Genomic DNA, 16,975 nt, shown 5'->3' with positions numbered 1-16,975 from the left:
GATTTTCTGGAGCAATCAGAAGCAGTGTTCAAGCAGTCTCAAGCAACACTCTGAACAGTGAGTCGCTGGGCCTGCTGGATCAGCCCTGGCCTTTCTCTAGAATAGAGAGTGTGTGCTTGTGCAGTTAAACTAGGGCTTGTAGTTTGAGACCAAGAGACCAAGAGATTTGTGCTCCTCTCTGTCTATCATAACAAGATCCAAAGCTACCAGACCCAGAGTTCCTTGTGCATAGGCAGGAAGGAGGGACAGCTGGTGGGAGGGACAAACAAAGCACCATAAGAGGGTGGGAGCCAGTGCTGCTGCTTCTTCTGGTAGGATTTGCAGGCACAAAAAATATGTGAGTAAGTGTCTAATTCACTCACAGTCACACACACCCCCCATACTGACATGTCTGGTAGTGGCTATAAATACAAATCAGGCAGCCAGAAACGTAAGGAGGTAAAAGAAAGTGAACTAAAAGAAGCTAAAGGACACCAATCTCTCCTCCAGTTTTTCAAATCAGACAAGGCCTTTCTGCAGTCAGGCAATATACTAACTAGGGAAGCAGATGAACAAAATCAAGATGAAAATGATTTCAATATAGAGACTGTGTCTGTGGCACTGGCAATTGATGACAAAGAAAAGCTGCCAGAACATGCATCATGTGACTCTGATATAATGCTTGAAGATAGTCAGGTAGTATCACCATTAGCACCACCACATTCAGAAGGTTTATAAGAAGCAGGAGAGAGTAGTGCTACACTATCTGATTCTTCTCTTTTCAAAGATCCAGGCTTGTGGCCTGAAAAGAACAGTTAAGCCACCTAGCTATCTCATCTATTGAGTGTGAACTTGCAAGAGAAGTTCACTTTGGGGGGTTAATTCATGATTTTGCAATGAAAAAGGCCAGAAAAATAAAGTGAATTGGCTTAAATATAAAATGTGTGCAATCACATTGATCCATTAGAATAAAAAAATTGAGACATTGACAGGGTATAATACTTTTATAATGACCAAAAAGTTACAAAATAGTTAGCAGACTTGTAGGACTCTGAGGCTGGGTGTTATGTTAAGCAAAAATAGGAAAGGGTGGGCATTTTTCAGAAATGTAGAATATGTAACAGTAATTTCAGAATTCAAACTTTTTTTCATGGCTCATGAGATTGTAAGTATGAGATGAGGGATTGTGGTATGTGTGTGGGAGGGGTCCCATGTTACAAGTTTGTACTGGGCCCGAAAAAATTATGCTTGGGCCCTGCTCGAGGTGCTACTACCATACAAATAAGGAATAACAATTATATTCCCATCCCATGAGATAGCTATGTGAGACCTGCTTTGTTTACGTAAGCTGTAAGTAAATGTCTAAGAATATCTGCTGCCAAAACATGGCTGGGCATTGTATTATACCAATAACATTTCAAAAAAACTCTTTATCATCCTTATCATAACTAGTGTTTGCTGTTCAAGGGATCACTGTTCCTCTGTCCTCAGAAAGAAATCAGTTTTCACTAATCTTAAAAGATTGGCTCCATCTTTGCTCCAGCCTGGACTAAAACATTTAATGTAGCACAAAAACAGATATGTTGTTTACTAAGCAATAATACTAGTTTCTTCTTCCTTGAATCACTTAGCTACTGTAAATGCCATATGCAGAACACCGTCAAGGCAGAAATGATGCTCCCTTTCTAAGAAATGAGACACTGAAATTTGGAATGGGAGTTGGACCAGAGTTTTCCTGTTCACTCCCATCTCTAAAACAAACCTTAGTTATAAGTCTGGTGCATTCATTTAGCTGTAACAAATTGTTGTCATTCCTTGGTCTTAGAGGAAATAAAGGTTTCCGCAAAGCCTAAAGCTAGTATGTGACTCAATATCATCTTCAGAGAGAGAAAAAAATTGCCTGTTGTTGCTTATGTTGTTCCACTGTGGCTAAAGCCCGTGAAATGACCAGTGACCTCTAAATTGTGTTCTGACTGCCTCCCACAGCCCTGACTCACTTCATTGTGGCTGAAAAAATAGCTGCCATGTTAGAGTAGAAAGTTATTTCCCTCCACATGTAAAATGTAGAAATATTCGGTCACCCACAATGTGCCCATTCACTGGGCTGAAAGATTATTCTGTTCTTACAGTGTTATGATGTCTCAGAAACTATGGAGGTCCTGGGAGTTAACAAAAAGCAAACTGAGCACACATTTCATTTAGAAAACTAGTCTCAACGTTTTCTTGAAAATGCTGCGTATTTTATTGGGGCATCCCTTCAATATCCTGGAAACTAAATTATTTTAACTATTTCGGGCAATGCCAGTCTCAAAAGACATTCTGGCTAACATATTAAAACCAACGTAATTTGTTCTATACACAAATTCATGGCAGGGCTTCAGAATAGTTTCTGAGGAAAGGAAGCATATCCCTCCTTTGCTTCTGTATCCACCCGCAGTCCTGTTAATTCACAGGGAGTTCTTTCAAACCTTTCTGCCAGATTTCCCTCTGCAGTGTGTGTCCTCTGAAAACTTCTCCTTTCTCTGTTCTCCCAACCCACAGCAATGCTCTCTCGATCAATGTACTGAACCGCATTTATGTTTAATGGGCAGCAGACATTTGTTTTCAGTCCCAACCGGTGCATACTTCTGTTTTCCTGTATTAACTGCCTACGGTAATCACTCACACTGAGTTTAATCAGGCCCTCCTGAGAGCCATGCTGCCTAGTGGCTCTGATTCTTCCGTTACTCTACATGGCAGTTGCCAAGATGTTACGCTGGAATGTCTATTAATTGCACTCCAGTGCAAATCTTCAGACAAAACTCCTGAACAAAAATGTGCCACATTGGCTCTAATTACAGTACTGTATTTGTAGCAAAAGATTTTGGCTACCGTGCTAATGGCTGCAATAATCTTTTAGCACTTATACCTCATTATCATTAGCACCAGCTAAGTTTTAATAATATGCTACATCCAGTATGGACATTGGTGCACATTTAATCAGGAACATTGAGGGTGACTGAATCTGAGCTCCTTCATCTGTTTCAGAGTTATGGAAAGAAAAGGAGCCCATCGAGATATACTCATTGCTAGGAAGATAGAAAATATAAAGACATCTCTCCCATGCTGTGTGTAATGAAACATACAAGAGGGAAAGTAAGAATGTGTCACATGTAGAAATGAGAGGAAATGTATAAACTAGTACAGTGTTAAAAACATCACATTTGACATCCTAAAACCTTAGCAATTCAGTGTTTCACAAGTCACCTGTAAATTTTCACCTGAAAATTGCTTGTGAGAGGGACTGAAAAGATTTAAAGTGCAGTTTGCCTGTAACCATGGCAAACATCAATATGTTTTATTGAACTGATGCAGTTTTAAGTATATATATATGGAGAAAGGCAGGAAAAAAATGTCTTTGGAGTAATAAATCTTGACTTTAATGCCTTCTGATAGGTTAGGAAAAGAAAAAAAATATTCAAACCAGCAAATGCTCACAATGAGCCTGATCCTGAGAGGGGCAGAGCACTCACTACATCTGTCAAAATGAGTGTGAGCTGTGATTATTTGACAACTCAGAATCAACTCCACCCAGAAATGCTGTTCAAGAAGCATTTGTTCATGATCTTAACTTTAAGCATGAGTTGATGTCTCATTGAAATTCATGGGCCTTAAAGCACATGCTTAAATGTAAGCATGCATTGGGGCCCTGGGTGGTACTGAATATTAAGATCCAGCATATTGGGTGGGATTTTCAAAAGTGGTCGGAGTTGGTCTGACCTCTCTAACTGGAATCAATAGGAGTTTCCCTGTTGAGTTCAATGGTTGCACCAACCCTGAGCATGTTTGAAAATCTCACCATTGTAGGTTAGAAGTGAAGTAAGAGAAGGACTAATGTCTGACCAAAGGGCTTCTGACAAATGGGAATTTAACCACTCACATTAGATAGGCCTGTGTAAATCTTTTCTGCAGGCTGTTTCCTCGTCACTTTCTCTCCCCAAAGCCCAATTGTTGTATGGTCTACAAGACTGTACTTGTATCTGTGTATTCTGGGCCTGATCCAAAGTCTACTAAAATCAATAGAAAGATTGGCAGTGAGTTATGCACCAGGCTCACTGTGCATGTTAACGTCATCCTGGTATAGGATCAAGAGAATACATGGCAGGTTGCTCTTTATGAACCTCAAAGGTCTGGGTCCTTTAGTAAGGAAAAGAAATCACATAACTGAACTTGCATTGAATTTGATAGACATTTTTCTACTAATTAAGGCACCAAATATAGACTGCAGTAGAAGAGAAAATATTTAGTACACCACACTTGGCTACAACTGTAAACAAGACATTCCTGTTCTGCACAGCGTTCAAAGAGTTTGGAACCTCAATCTCTGTCTTTAACTTTTTAAGGTCTCCTTATGCTTTAATATCCTTTCATGGGCACAACTGAAATAAATCATAATCTACACTGAGCAGAAATGAAGTCATACCAGGATACCATGAAAAAATTATCACTCTACTAAAGTGAAGCGTTTTTTCATGTCATTATATTTAAATACTTCTGGGGGCTTCCCAGGCTTCAGTTTTCTGCTGCTTTCTAGCCTGTCAGAGTCAATCCAAGGAACGTAAAATAATCTTCAGGGCTACTGCACCACACATAAGCTTGGTCTTTGATTATCATCAATGTAAAATCAGCTCGATGGTTAGCAATTTACTGTACTACACAGATATATAAATGTCCATGACCCTGGAGTCATAAGCTGCATCTGCCTTCTAACTCAGAGGGCCAGAGCTTAACCTGGTATAAACTGGTGTAGCTCCACTCAGTTCAACAGAGCCACCCCAGTTTACACTATGTAAGGATCTGATTCATAAAGCCTTAAGATAATAACCATCCATGCCAACCTGCTTAAATGCCAAGAAGGATAATAGCTAATGTATTGTACATGACCTGTTGAGGGTGGTCATTTCGTCAGGGTTGTATATGTGTGGTGTGGTAAAGGTAATTTTGTGAACTGAACTGAGTTAGTGATGGGGATGTCAAATGTCATCGGTTCAGTTCACACAAGCATCCATATTCAACTTAGCCAATTCAGTTTCCAGCTCCTAATCTGAACCCCTTAAAAATGGGTTTGACTTTGGTTCCAGGTTTCACTTATTTTATACTGTTCATCTACTACTTCATGATACTATTTCATCTAGCACCGGCTCATGACAAATCCATTTAAAAAAACATTCTGCAGTACTCTTCCTTTCCCTCCCCTCAGAGTTCTAGGAGTCATGTTTTTCCACAGAAAGGAATGAGTTATGCAAATTGTCTGGGAAAAAGAGAGAAATCTCATTTAATAACACTTTAAAAAAATTCTAGACATCTAAAAAGCTACTCTGCCTGAAGTAGAAGAAGTTGCTTTAGCTGAAGTCATAGTTTGTTGCTCTAGGCTTTTCTTCCCCCATCCTTTCCCCTGCAAAGTAAAGATTATTTCAAGATCAAAAGCAACACATAGGCTGCGATGTGATGATAGGAAGCACTTTTGGCATCCCACATTAAGAATGATCTTTCCTGGCTTCAGTGTGGTTATGCCACTGATTTAGCTGAGTCTTTTCTCCTATAGTTTTGAAAGATTTCATTGTAGCTTTGGATATGTTTAATGTATTTTTTATACTATTCACAGTAAAGTCCAAAATTATGTAAGACTATGGGTACACTACAGCCTAGGTCGGCATAACATATATTGCTCAGGGGTGTGAATAAACCATCTCCCTGTGCAACATAAGTTACACCGACATAAGCTTTTATGTGCCCAGGACTATGTTGGCAGGAGAACTTCTCTTGTCAACATAGAACGTCTTCACCAGACGCACTGCAATGGTGCAGCTGTATTGGAACAGCTGTGTCGCTGCTGTGCAGTATATATAGACTTGGCCTAAGATTTATATTGCATATTCAGGAGATTTGCAGTTTAAATGGTCTTCCCAGGATGGGTTTGCAGACATTTTTCATAGACAAAACACTAATGGGATTTAATGATGCTATATTTTTGTGGGTTTATTTTCTTTTCTATACTTGATGCAACTTCTCTTTGAATGACAACATGGGAGCAGAAAGCAGGTCAAACAGTCCTAAGGGTCTGGTGTTAAACACATTGAAGTCAATAGGCATTATGGGCTTTGAATATGGCCCTAAAAGAACTAAATGCTCTTTCTCTCTCCCAGACCAGCAGCATCAAAGGTACAGTCAGAAAGGTTGTTCAATGTCAGGATTTAACACATTTTTTACACTTTTAAAAATAGGCCCCTAATAGCTGACCAAATAATGGCTGATCTGTGGGAGCTTTAATGCTTTTATCTGAGAGTTGGATACATACATTTCACAGTTGAATGCTACTAATCTTTTAACCTGAGGTATTGGCTGGACACCATCTAGGTTATGCTATGAAAGAATACCATAAGGTGGATTGCTTCCTGATCTTTTAACTGTAAAATTCTGCCGGCCTTATTATCTGTTCCAATATACAGTAGAACCTCAAAATACAAACACCTCAGGAATGGAGGTTGTTCATAACTCTGAAATGTTCATAACTCTGAACAAAACATTATGGTACAATACTCTGCAGTCAGTGTCTTCCAGCTGAGGCTGGGAGAGATCTCTGTAAAGGTGGCATCTGGCAGCACTGCCTGATTTGCAAGCAGCTCCCTGCCCTATTCCTGTTTCTTGCCTTTGGGCTGAACTGGGAAGGCCTGCCCCCATCCTTGGCACAACAAGCCCCAGGCCTCAGCCAAATCTCCTCAGGGCTCACCCTGCTCTGTGCACTGCTTGCCAGGTTCCAGAGGCAGCACGTGGCAGGGGGTTGGTGCCAGCTCACTGCCAGCCTCCTCCTTCCCCAAAATAATACCTAGAGCATATCCTTTAGAAAAAAACATCCAATCTTGATTTAAAAACTGACAGTGATGAAGAATCCCGTGTGACCCTTGCTAAATTGTTCCAATGGTTAATTACTCTCACTGCTAAAAATGTACGCCTTATTTCCAGCCTGAATTTGTCTAGCTTGATCTTCCAGCCATTGAATCGTATTATATTTCTCTGCTAGACTGAAGAGCCCATTATTAAATATTTGTCCCCATATACGTACTGATAACCTGTAATCAGTCACCTTTTAGCCTTCTAGATGAAATTACTATACGGTGGGTGCACAACTGCCTGAAATACCATTTTCAAAAAGCAGTTATCAATGGTTTCCTGTCAAACAGGGAGGGTGTATCTAGTGGGTATCCCTAAGGGTCAGTTCTGAGTCTGCTATTATTCAATATTTTCATTAATGACTTGAATAATGGAGTAGAGAGTATGCTTGTAACATTTGAGATTACACCTAGATGAGAAGGATAGCAAGAATTTTGGATAACAGGATTAGAATTCAAAACAAGATTAACAAACTGGAGAATTGGACTGAATTCAACAAGATGAAATTCAGTACAGATAAGTCCAAAATAATACACTTAGGAAAGAAAAATCAAATGCACAACTATAAAAAGGGGAATAATTGGCCAGGTAGTAGTACTGTTGAAAAGGATTTAGGGATTATAGTGGATCATAAATTGAATATGAGTCAGCAGTGTGGTTCAGTTGCAAACAAGGCTAATATCATTTTGGGGTGTATTAATGGGAGTGTTGGATGTCAGATGTGGGAGGTAACTGTCCTGCTCCACTCAGCATTGGTGAGGTCTCTGCTGGAGTAATATGTTCAGCTCTGGGTGCTACACTTTGGGAAAGATGTGGACAAATTGGAGAGTCCAAAAGACAGAAACAAAAATGATAAAAGGTTAAGAAAACCTGATGTCTGAGGAAAGGTTAAAAAAAACTGGACCTGAGACCTGGACCTAGTACTGAGAAAAGAAGATTGAGTCTTCAAATATGTTAAGGGCTGTTATAAATAGGATGGTGAACAACTGTGCTCCACGTCCACTGAAGGTAGGACAAGAAGCAGTTGACTTAATCTGCAGTGACAAATATTTAGGTAAGACATTAGGAAAAGCTTTCTCACTCTCAGGGTAGTTAAACTCTGGAATAGGCTTCTAAGGGAGGTTATGGAATCTCCATCATTGATAGTTTTTTAAGAACAGGTTGGACAAATGTCCGTCAAGGATGGTCTAGGTTTTCTTGGTCCTGCCTTAGCTCAGTAGGCTGGACTTGATTACTTCTTGAGGTGCTGATGTAAATCATGGGCACACGTCCTAGCACATTAGAATGAGAATACACTTTCAGAGGCTTAACATGGTAACTGTAACTTTTCACACACAAATCAAATTGTATTCAGTTGCATGATTTATTTAAAACATGTACTGAATGTGTTTTCAAGTAATGCACTTGGTGTTATGTAAGCAGGGTCTGACTGGACTCTCCCCTGCTGATCTAGTATTTCATGATACGCTCTGCTTAGGTGCTCAGCATGATGGGACTGTTTTGCCCAAATGATCCCTTCAGCTGGTGTTGGGTTACAAATCACTTTAGAGTTCAATTCAGGGGTAACAAAATGTTGTTCCCCTTATTGTATGTGCAAGGGGCTTGGATGCCAGAGCCCTCTGAAAGTTGATAGGGGGTGGGAAAAGGTATTCCTGCCTGGAAGTGTGGGCTCTACTTAAGACCCCCCTGCACGGTTTAACCTTCCCCTCCCACTGTTCAAAGATAGAGCTAATTACCATTCCATTAGGAGTCTTTTGTTGTGTTAAGTGCTCGCTAGAGCTGAAATCATCTCCTGTGGGACAGCTCTCCTGCCCAGCTTCAGCCCTGCGGTTCACCCATTGAGAGTTGACAATCACTGAGCTGACAATCAGAGAGCTGTGTGGAATCTCAAGAGACCAACCTGCAGAGGTCATAGTGGAGAAGCAAGTAGTAGCAGAGAGTGATGATGTGCAGCAGAGCAGCTGGCAGAGTGGCTGGCAGGGCAGCTAGTGGGTGACTCGAACAGTGGCCTGTGGAGCAACGAGCGGTCAGCAGGGCAGCTGGTGGAGGGGCCAGCAGGACAGCTGGTAAAGCAGCTGGACAGTGGAGCGAGCCAGGTGACTTCTTTCCACCTCTCCTCCCAGGATAGGTGTGACCTATCCGTGCCTAGGGTAGACCACCTGGAAATGCCAAGGTCAGGGCAGGATGCAAAAGGAGAGCAGATTCTCCCACCATTGGTGGGTGACACTGAAGTCAGTTTTCACAACCAGCCACAAACAGTGCTTCCACACTGGTTATCAAGAAGCTAAAACAAAAATACACACAGCCCCCTTTACTGCATTTCAGTCTCTGGCTCCCAGTCAGCCATTAGGCCTAGTAAAGACATAAGTTATTTAAAGCTCTATGCTCTTTACCAAAAAGGTTCTCCTGACCACAAAGGGTCAGCCACATTACCAGATCAATAGAAGTTTGGATCTTACCCAAAATAACATGCTTCAAGCCAATCCTTTAGTAACTAAAACTATAGGTTTATTTTAAAAGGAAAGAAACAAACTATAAGAGAAATGTTAAATGATTAAAGCGATCACATACATACAAATGATTTGAAAGGCCAAATATATCGGGTTTCCAGTGGAACTGTGGAGTTGTCAGGCTTGTATAGTCCTTCTGGTATACATCCAGTACCTGGATGGGTCTCAGTCCTTTGAGTCACAGCTTCATTTGCAGATGAGTTGATCCAGAGGTAGGTGAAGACTGACTGAAGACTGATAACTGAAGACTAAATGGATGTGGCACAGCTGCGTTTTATGTCCTTTGGCCTTTGCCATGCTGCTTGTGGAAATTTACAGAAATAACATGGCATCCAGGATCACATGAGTAAGTCCTGGTGACTCATCAGGTGTATCACTGACTTCTCCCCCTGGGCCCATTGTACCTGTGAGTTTCCTTAATGGGACATTAAGCAGGCTAGTGCTGAAGCCATCCTGTCTGGGGTGTCACCCAGAAACACAGCACAAGTTGATACACACATACATCAAACATATCCATGACTTCCAATACAAATATAACACATGAACATAAACAATATTATCATACTTAGCAAATTATAATCTTTCTAATGGTACCTGACATGGCATATCTCATATTATTGTAATTTTGACATACTGATGTGACATAATATTATAAATGGTCCCCCTAATCCACCCAGCATCACAGCGGGAGGTGAACTGTGCAGCTGCACCTGTAGACTCTGTGTCGGCCCCGACTAAGGACAACACCTATGAGTGGGGTTCTTTGAAGGGAGGGGCACATTAAAGGAACTTCTTGATGCTGGACTTAAAAACCTGAATCAAAAGGAAACTGCCCCACGTACCCTAGGGTGGGTGTTTTGTTCATGGATTTATGCGTGTGAATTCTGCTTGTGGCATTCTCCCAATTTAATGCCGGGTTGCTTTTCCCCTTTTTATTAAAAGTCTCTTTTCTAAAATCAGTCTATGTGCTGGCAAGAGGGAAAATATTGCCTCTAGAGGTGCCCAAGGGGTGGAATGTTATTGTTCCAAGTTACTGGGTATGGGCTCGAGCTGGTTTTGTGTTGTATTGTTGAAAGGAACCCCTAGATATTGAACCCGGCCCTTGTTGCTGCTGTCTCCGACTGGCAGAAGGGTTAAAGTTATATAAATTAAATGTATGGCCCAATTGTTTTATCATCCACTGTAGCGACCAGATCCTGAAAATATGGTTGGTCTGAGTTATTATAATACTGTTCCAATCAGTACCCAATATGCTACAAATCAGAATCTGATGGTTTAGGATACGTTCTGGGTGTTTTTTTTTTTTTTAGCTGATGCTATATGTGCAGGCATAGTTATAAAGCCATATAATGCACTGAGCTGACTGTTGGTTTTAATTGGCACAATTCAAAGATGAAAAGAGAAAGAGAGAGGAACTTAGCTGGAGTGAAGTTCACAAAATGAATAGTTAATGAAAAGGTGAACAAGAGAAGTGTAAATTATACTCTTTCACAATAGAAGAATAATCGCTGTTGTTAAAAGAATAAAATGATTCGATTCAAATAGCATATCTAAAATGCATCAACCTACGTGAGTCATATGGTGTATAGTGGCAATACACTTAAAAGAGTACCTGGCAAAGGAATCAGACATAAATCAATATTCTGAATTTACTGGACTCCAAGATTTTGGACCTAACAGCTCAAGAACTTCGTATTTCAATTTAAAATTATAATGAATCAGTTGAAGGAAAGTTTGAAAAACATTTTAAAAAGACCATGCTTAAGAACAGAACTTCTATGTGCCCCATGTCAGTCTATAGAGAATTACAAGGGGCGAAGTTATATACCCCCCAAAAAAAACAACATTGCAACACATGAAACTCAGACTGCCCTCAGTCTTGGTGCAAAATCCCATCAACATCTATGGAAGCTCTACCAATTTTGACAGAAGAGTAATGTGTTTTGCTGTTTGTCTGAGGAATGTGAGGCAATAGCAGCTGTGCACCATATTGTGTCTATATGCCTATGACGGAGGCTAAGGGGATGAATATTGTGTCTTGAAATGATCAAGAAAGAAGAATGAAATTCTGAGAATTTTTTACTCACAGGGGTTGTGTGATATAGCTCTCATTAGAAATTCATTTTCACTGAGGCAACTAATCGATGACATGTCCAAAAATATTCCTCTTGCCCAGACTCCAAATTCCCTTTTTAGTACTTTCAGATCTTTATGTAGTGAATTCTGGAGCTTAACTTCTTTGTTATATTTTAATATACTTTAACAATTTAGGAATCTCCATCAACCTTAAAAAAAAAAAACTCCTGCAGTGCGATCCAACATGTGCCTGTCTATCTAAACTGCAGAAGTAGTCTATTTTATTTGTGTTTATATTGTTGAAATAATCTATTTTATCTTTCTAAGACAGTGGTTTTCAACCTTATTTCATTTGAGGACTTCTAAAAAAATGTTGAGTGGAAGTGCAGACCCCTTTGGAAGACAATATGTGGACCCCTAGAGGTTCGTGGACAACAGGTTGAATACCAATACTCTAAGCCTTAGAAAATTCAAAGTTAGCTTTAGAAATACCTAAAATAGATAGCTTACTGTGTAGCCTCCCCCTTTCTCCTTCACCAGCTATATTATTATCCTCAATATCACGTTTTTCTGCTTCTGTGCTTTCTTCCACATTGAATCCTAAACACTGAACTCCCTTCCTGAGCTGATCTGCAAAGCCATCATCCTCTCCTCCTAAAGACCCACTTCTACTGTTAAACTTAAGATCCGAATACTTTTCTTTACTAAATTGAACATCATGAACTAGCCTCTGCTAAATAATCATATAATGGTCCTGATATTATCCCTGTCCTCTGTCCCTTACCACAGCCTTACTGTTTGCTAACCCTTGTGATGTCATATCCAACTATTAGTCTACATGCTGTTTGGGCAGGGACTGTGTCAGTTACCACATTGCCAACCGCAAGCATTCAAAAACTGAGTCAGCTCCAAAATAATCATGAGGTTGGATTAAAAATTATGAGAGTTTTTTAAAAAAAGAAAATGGGGGTTATTTTATTTGCCCTTTGGTGCTTTGAGTCTTAAGGGTTCACATTTTCTACTTTTTCTCTTCAATCATGAGGGATAGAAATTCACTTTTCTCTTAATTAAAACTGAGACACACATATTCACATGACTCCAGGAGCTGGGTGTTTAATAAAAACACCAAATAACATGAGACATTATGAAATAGAGAGACTGGCTAACACCACATTTATCTATTTTGGAACACAGTTGTTTGAGTGCTAAAGTCATGCTTTGTCATTCTTTTTCTCTAGGGGTCTTTATGCTTGGAACCTTCCCTCCAGTTGAATTTCTTGTCCCCTGTACTGGGGGTGTATGACAAAGGGGGACAGAGAGACTAACCCATGCTGTGCTTTTCTACAATTTGACCTGGGGGAACGGAGGAAAAAAATTTTGTTGTTGCTGTTTTGCCCTCCAGCCATTAGATATTCTTGTGATGGTATCAGCAGCTGCCTCTCCTCCTCCTCTTCCTTACTATTACCTATTTATTGTAGCACAAAAGGAAACCAGGGAGAGGATGTACTACTACTTTTTGGGGAAAGGCATAGCAGGAAAAGATCCACTATTATGACCTTAGCAGTCCTATTGAGGGACTCCAACTGCTGTGAATCTCTGCAGGAAACTCATCTGAGGCCTAAGGTAATGCTAGGATTTGAGGGGAAGGGAAGCTGATGTCAGCCCTTACGGTGCAGTATGAAATAATTAGTGTGTGTGTAGGAGAGGAGGGGAAAATGAAAGTGCAAGCTTCCCCTCCCCCCAGATTCCGAGTAATCTCTTCCCCTGAACTGTTGGGAACAGATTCAATGCAATGCATTTCAATGATCACTGGCACACCTGTTCTATTTAAATCCTACACATGGTGTTATCTGCAAAGCTGTTCCCATTCACAGGAGTTAATATTTGTGAGCTGGTGTTTGCCAGTGTAAGTGGTGCAGTGTATGTCCTTGTCTTCATTTCATCCTATTTCTTTCCTCTATTAGTAGTTTTAATGCACATAGTTAATGGAGAGAAGAAGCCACTGATATATACCAGCACAAAGTGTTCTTTGAGCTTCTGGTTAAAAAAGATATTCATTTCTCTGTGTTTCTCTTTCCACCAGAGTCTCAAAGTCCAATAAACTTGATTGTATTGTAAATAACTTTTAGTCAAAGTTTTTTAATAAATGACCAACATAAATGGTAAAAACTAAATTTCATTTTTAAAATTTTCACATGTATTAATCTAATGTCTAAGCTTGCAAATGTTTATATATGTGCTTAACTTTACATACATGAGTAGGCTTATTAACTTCAATGGGACTGTTCCATGCATAAATGTTTGCAGGATCAGGGCTTAGGTTGTTAGTAATGCAGTTAAGGAGAAATATTAACATATATACAGGGGCAAATCCTGAAGCCTCTATTCCTATTTTACTTGGTTCTAGTTCAGGCAAATTCCCAGGAAAGTCAATGTCATTGACTTCAGTGGAATTCTTTCATGTATTTTAGGAAATACTTTGCAAGATTGGGTCGTGTGTCATGTATTTCACTTACATAGTTATTCTATGTAGCAGAGGATACGGGAAGAAATATCTGCACATTACACATCAGCAGGAAATTCCCAAATAGAAAAGCAATACAGTGGTTTGGGAGTGGGTCTCACTAATTGGACACAGAACACAGAAAGGGGCAAAGAGAATGTCCTGAGACTGAACATAGAGTGTATAGAAATTGTGTAGTCCTGTACCATGACTATATCACTTTACACTGTGCCATTAATAGTGAAAGAGCCCATAACAGTGCATAAAGATTCAAAATAGATTTACTCAATTGCATGTTCTGAAGAATGGTTTGTGCTGATGTTTCAAACACGGATATAACAGAATTACTAGGCCAAATGGAAGAAAGTTACTTGTAATACTTCAGAATGAATGGAATGTCATTTCGACACCAGTGCTGCTTCTAGTAGGCTTGACCATAGGGGAACACATTAAAAAGATAAGATCAATGACTGGGGAAATAAGTCTATGACTGGGGGAATAATTCAGATAAAATCCCAAATCCACTTGAGCATTATCCAGTGTGTTTGCCCGCTCTCTGTTCTTGTTTCCTTTCAATCCATCCATAATGCAGTTGCAAAAATTTGCTTCCTGTCTTGCTCTTTCCTATCTCCTTCCATAATAGCTTCAAGCTTCTCCTCCTTACTTTCAAAGCATTTCACAAATCTATCCTGGTTACATCTCTGCCCTGGTCACCTCTTTGTGCTCTCTAAAGGCTGCCAGTGCTTCTCTTCAGACTGCTCCCTTTGTCTCCTTCATCCACTGCAAATTTTGCACCTTTTGATAATGCCGAACCCTCACCCGCAAGTCTAGAACAGCTTCTGGGTTATTCTGTGCCAAGTTCAGTTTCTCTGCCACTGGTAGGGCCCTGGGCTGGGATGCAAGTGGAGTTGAGTGGGCCTGTATCCCTCTCTTACCTCACCACTCCTTGCCTCATCCTGGCCTGTAAAGCCTCAGTGGGCTATAGACTGCTTGCTCGCCCTGACAGGGGCTAAAATGCTTGCTTTGCCTGTCCTGCCCTGCCTGAGGGCCTGAGCTATAGGCTGCTGCCCTGCCCTGATGGGGGCTATGAACTGCTTGCTTTGCTTGCCCCACCCTGTATGAGGGTGTGGGCTACAGACGCTGAAGACCTAATCCCCTATATCAAGTTTGCCCACACAAGTGTGACAGTGAGGGGGCATGGCCTCCCTCGGAGACTACCAGGGAGGGATGAGCCACATTCTCTACATGGACCTTCTGGAGAGAGTGGGAAGAATTCCTCTTTAGGGAATTAAAAAAAAATAAAATAGAAATAATACGATGTTTGACTGCATTGCCGGTTTCATTAACATGCCCAGACAAATCCCAGACACGTGGTTCTGTAGCTGAAACCCATTTCAATTATAAATGACCTGAAAATGCAGCCCTGCTGACAAAGAGCTCATGAGGCTCTTAATTTTTTGATTTACCACTGAAGAGGACCTCTTGCCTTTCAGATGTACTTCTTAATGAAAGCTGTGTTTAGGCCAGATAGTGCTACAAGGCCAGCTCATATATTTGGAAAAGAAAGCTCATGCAGAAGACATGTGAACAATTTCCTTTGCTTAATACTAAGAGCTGTGTGGGATCTCCTAAGGGAATGAAATGGGGGGTTGATTCAGAAAATGAATAACAACATGACCTTTGGAAACAAAGGTTAATATAAGAAAGCCGCATCCAGAGGAGATGTTATAACTAGTCAAACGTTCCATAGAGGACCCCAAGGCAATAACTCCCAAGCAGCCAACAGTGCGTGCCAAAGACGGATAAAACTTTACATCACTGGTACAATTTTTTTAATGTTTGGCATCCAGGACCTTAAACCAAGGCTACATGTATTCTGCAGCAAGGTCAATGTAGGTTCTGTAGCAAAGTTCCTTGGATTCTCAGGGACTCTGGTTGACTATATTGGATATTCTGTAACAGCTTTAGTTGTTTATTAAATTAAATAGGATCACAAACAATCCAGTCAGTACAACAGACCTTGTGGTCTTAGTTTTCATATTAAAGTCAGTGTTATATTTTGCCCTCTAGATTTTTTATATTCAGTGTACTAAAATTTGTATATCCACACATAGCTGAGTGCAATATGCACTGTGTATGTCGGGGGAGCAGAACGTTATTGGTAGCTGGATGCGGATATAATTGGTGCTTTTCATTCGGCACCTGGGTAGACTTTGGAGGTAGTTGGGGGTGTAGTGACAAACACATTAGCTGACGTTATCATATTAGCAAAATAGTTAATTTCAAAGCTAATATTATCATTATTAGGCTTAACAAATACTGAGGTTTCTTTCAAAATTCTCTCAGAGCTAATGCTTCAGATACTTACAAAACATAAATAATGCGTTGCTGTTTGCTCTTGGAAGGTGTTACAAAATGTAAATTTTAAAAAAAGAAGGCTTATATTTTGTAATTTTTCTGCAGGAAATGGATTTTGTAATACTTATCATTAGAGCAGGATCTCATTTACGCATACAGAGTAGAGAACATAGAAATCTTTTTTTTTTTTTGCTTAATAAGGGAATTTGCAATGATTATAACATAATTTCAGATTATGTAATTTCCTGGATATGAGAGACTCAGAAAACTAAAGAATTACCATACTACCATGATAAGAAAGAAGAACTGCAATTGAGTAATAATAATATTTAGCTCCAACTTAGGACTATTCTCAGAGCCTGAGTCTACATGCATGGGTTGTGGGGGCTTGCACTACAGCACTAAAATAGCCGTGTAGATGTTCCTGCTCACTGAGACCCACCCGTCTTTCCAGGTGTAATGCTGGCTGGATCGGGGGGCCATTTATTATATTATTTAACATCAATATGTTAAAATCATAATAATTCATGTGAGATATGCCATATCAGGTACCGTTAGAAAATCTGTAATGTGCTAAGTAAGATGATGTTTAAGTTCATGTGTTATATGTGTATTGGGA

The sequence above is a fragment of the Emydura macquarii genome, unplaced genomic scaffold (genome assembly GCF_026122565.2).
Source record: "Emydura macquarii macquarii isolate MOO-44397 ecotype Brisbane River unplaced genomic scaffold, CSIRO-AGI_Emac_v2 contig_2636, whole genome shotgun sequence".
NCBI classification, from domain to species: domain Eukaryota; kingdom Metazoa; phylum Chordata; order Testudines; family Chelidae; genus Emydura; species Emydura macquarii.
Note: the sequence above shows the minus strand (reverse complement) of the source record.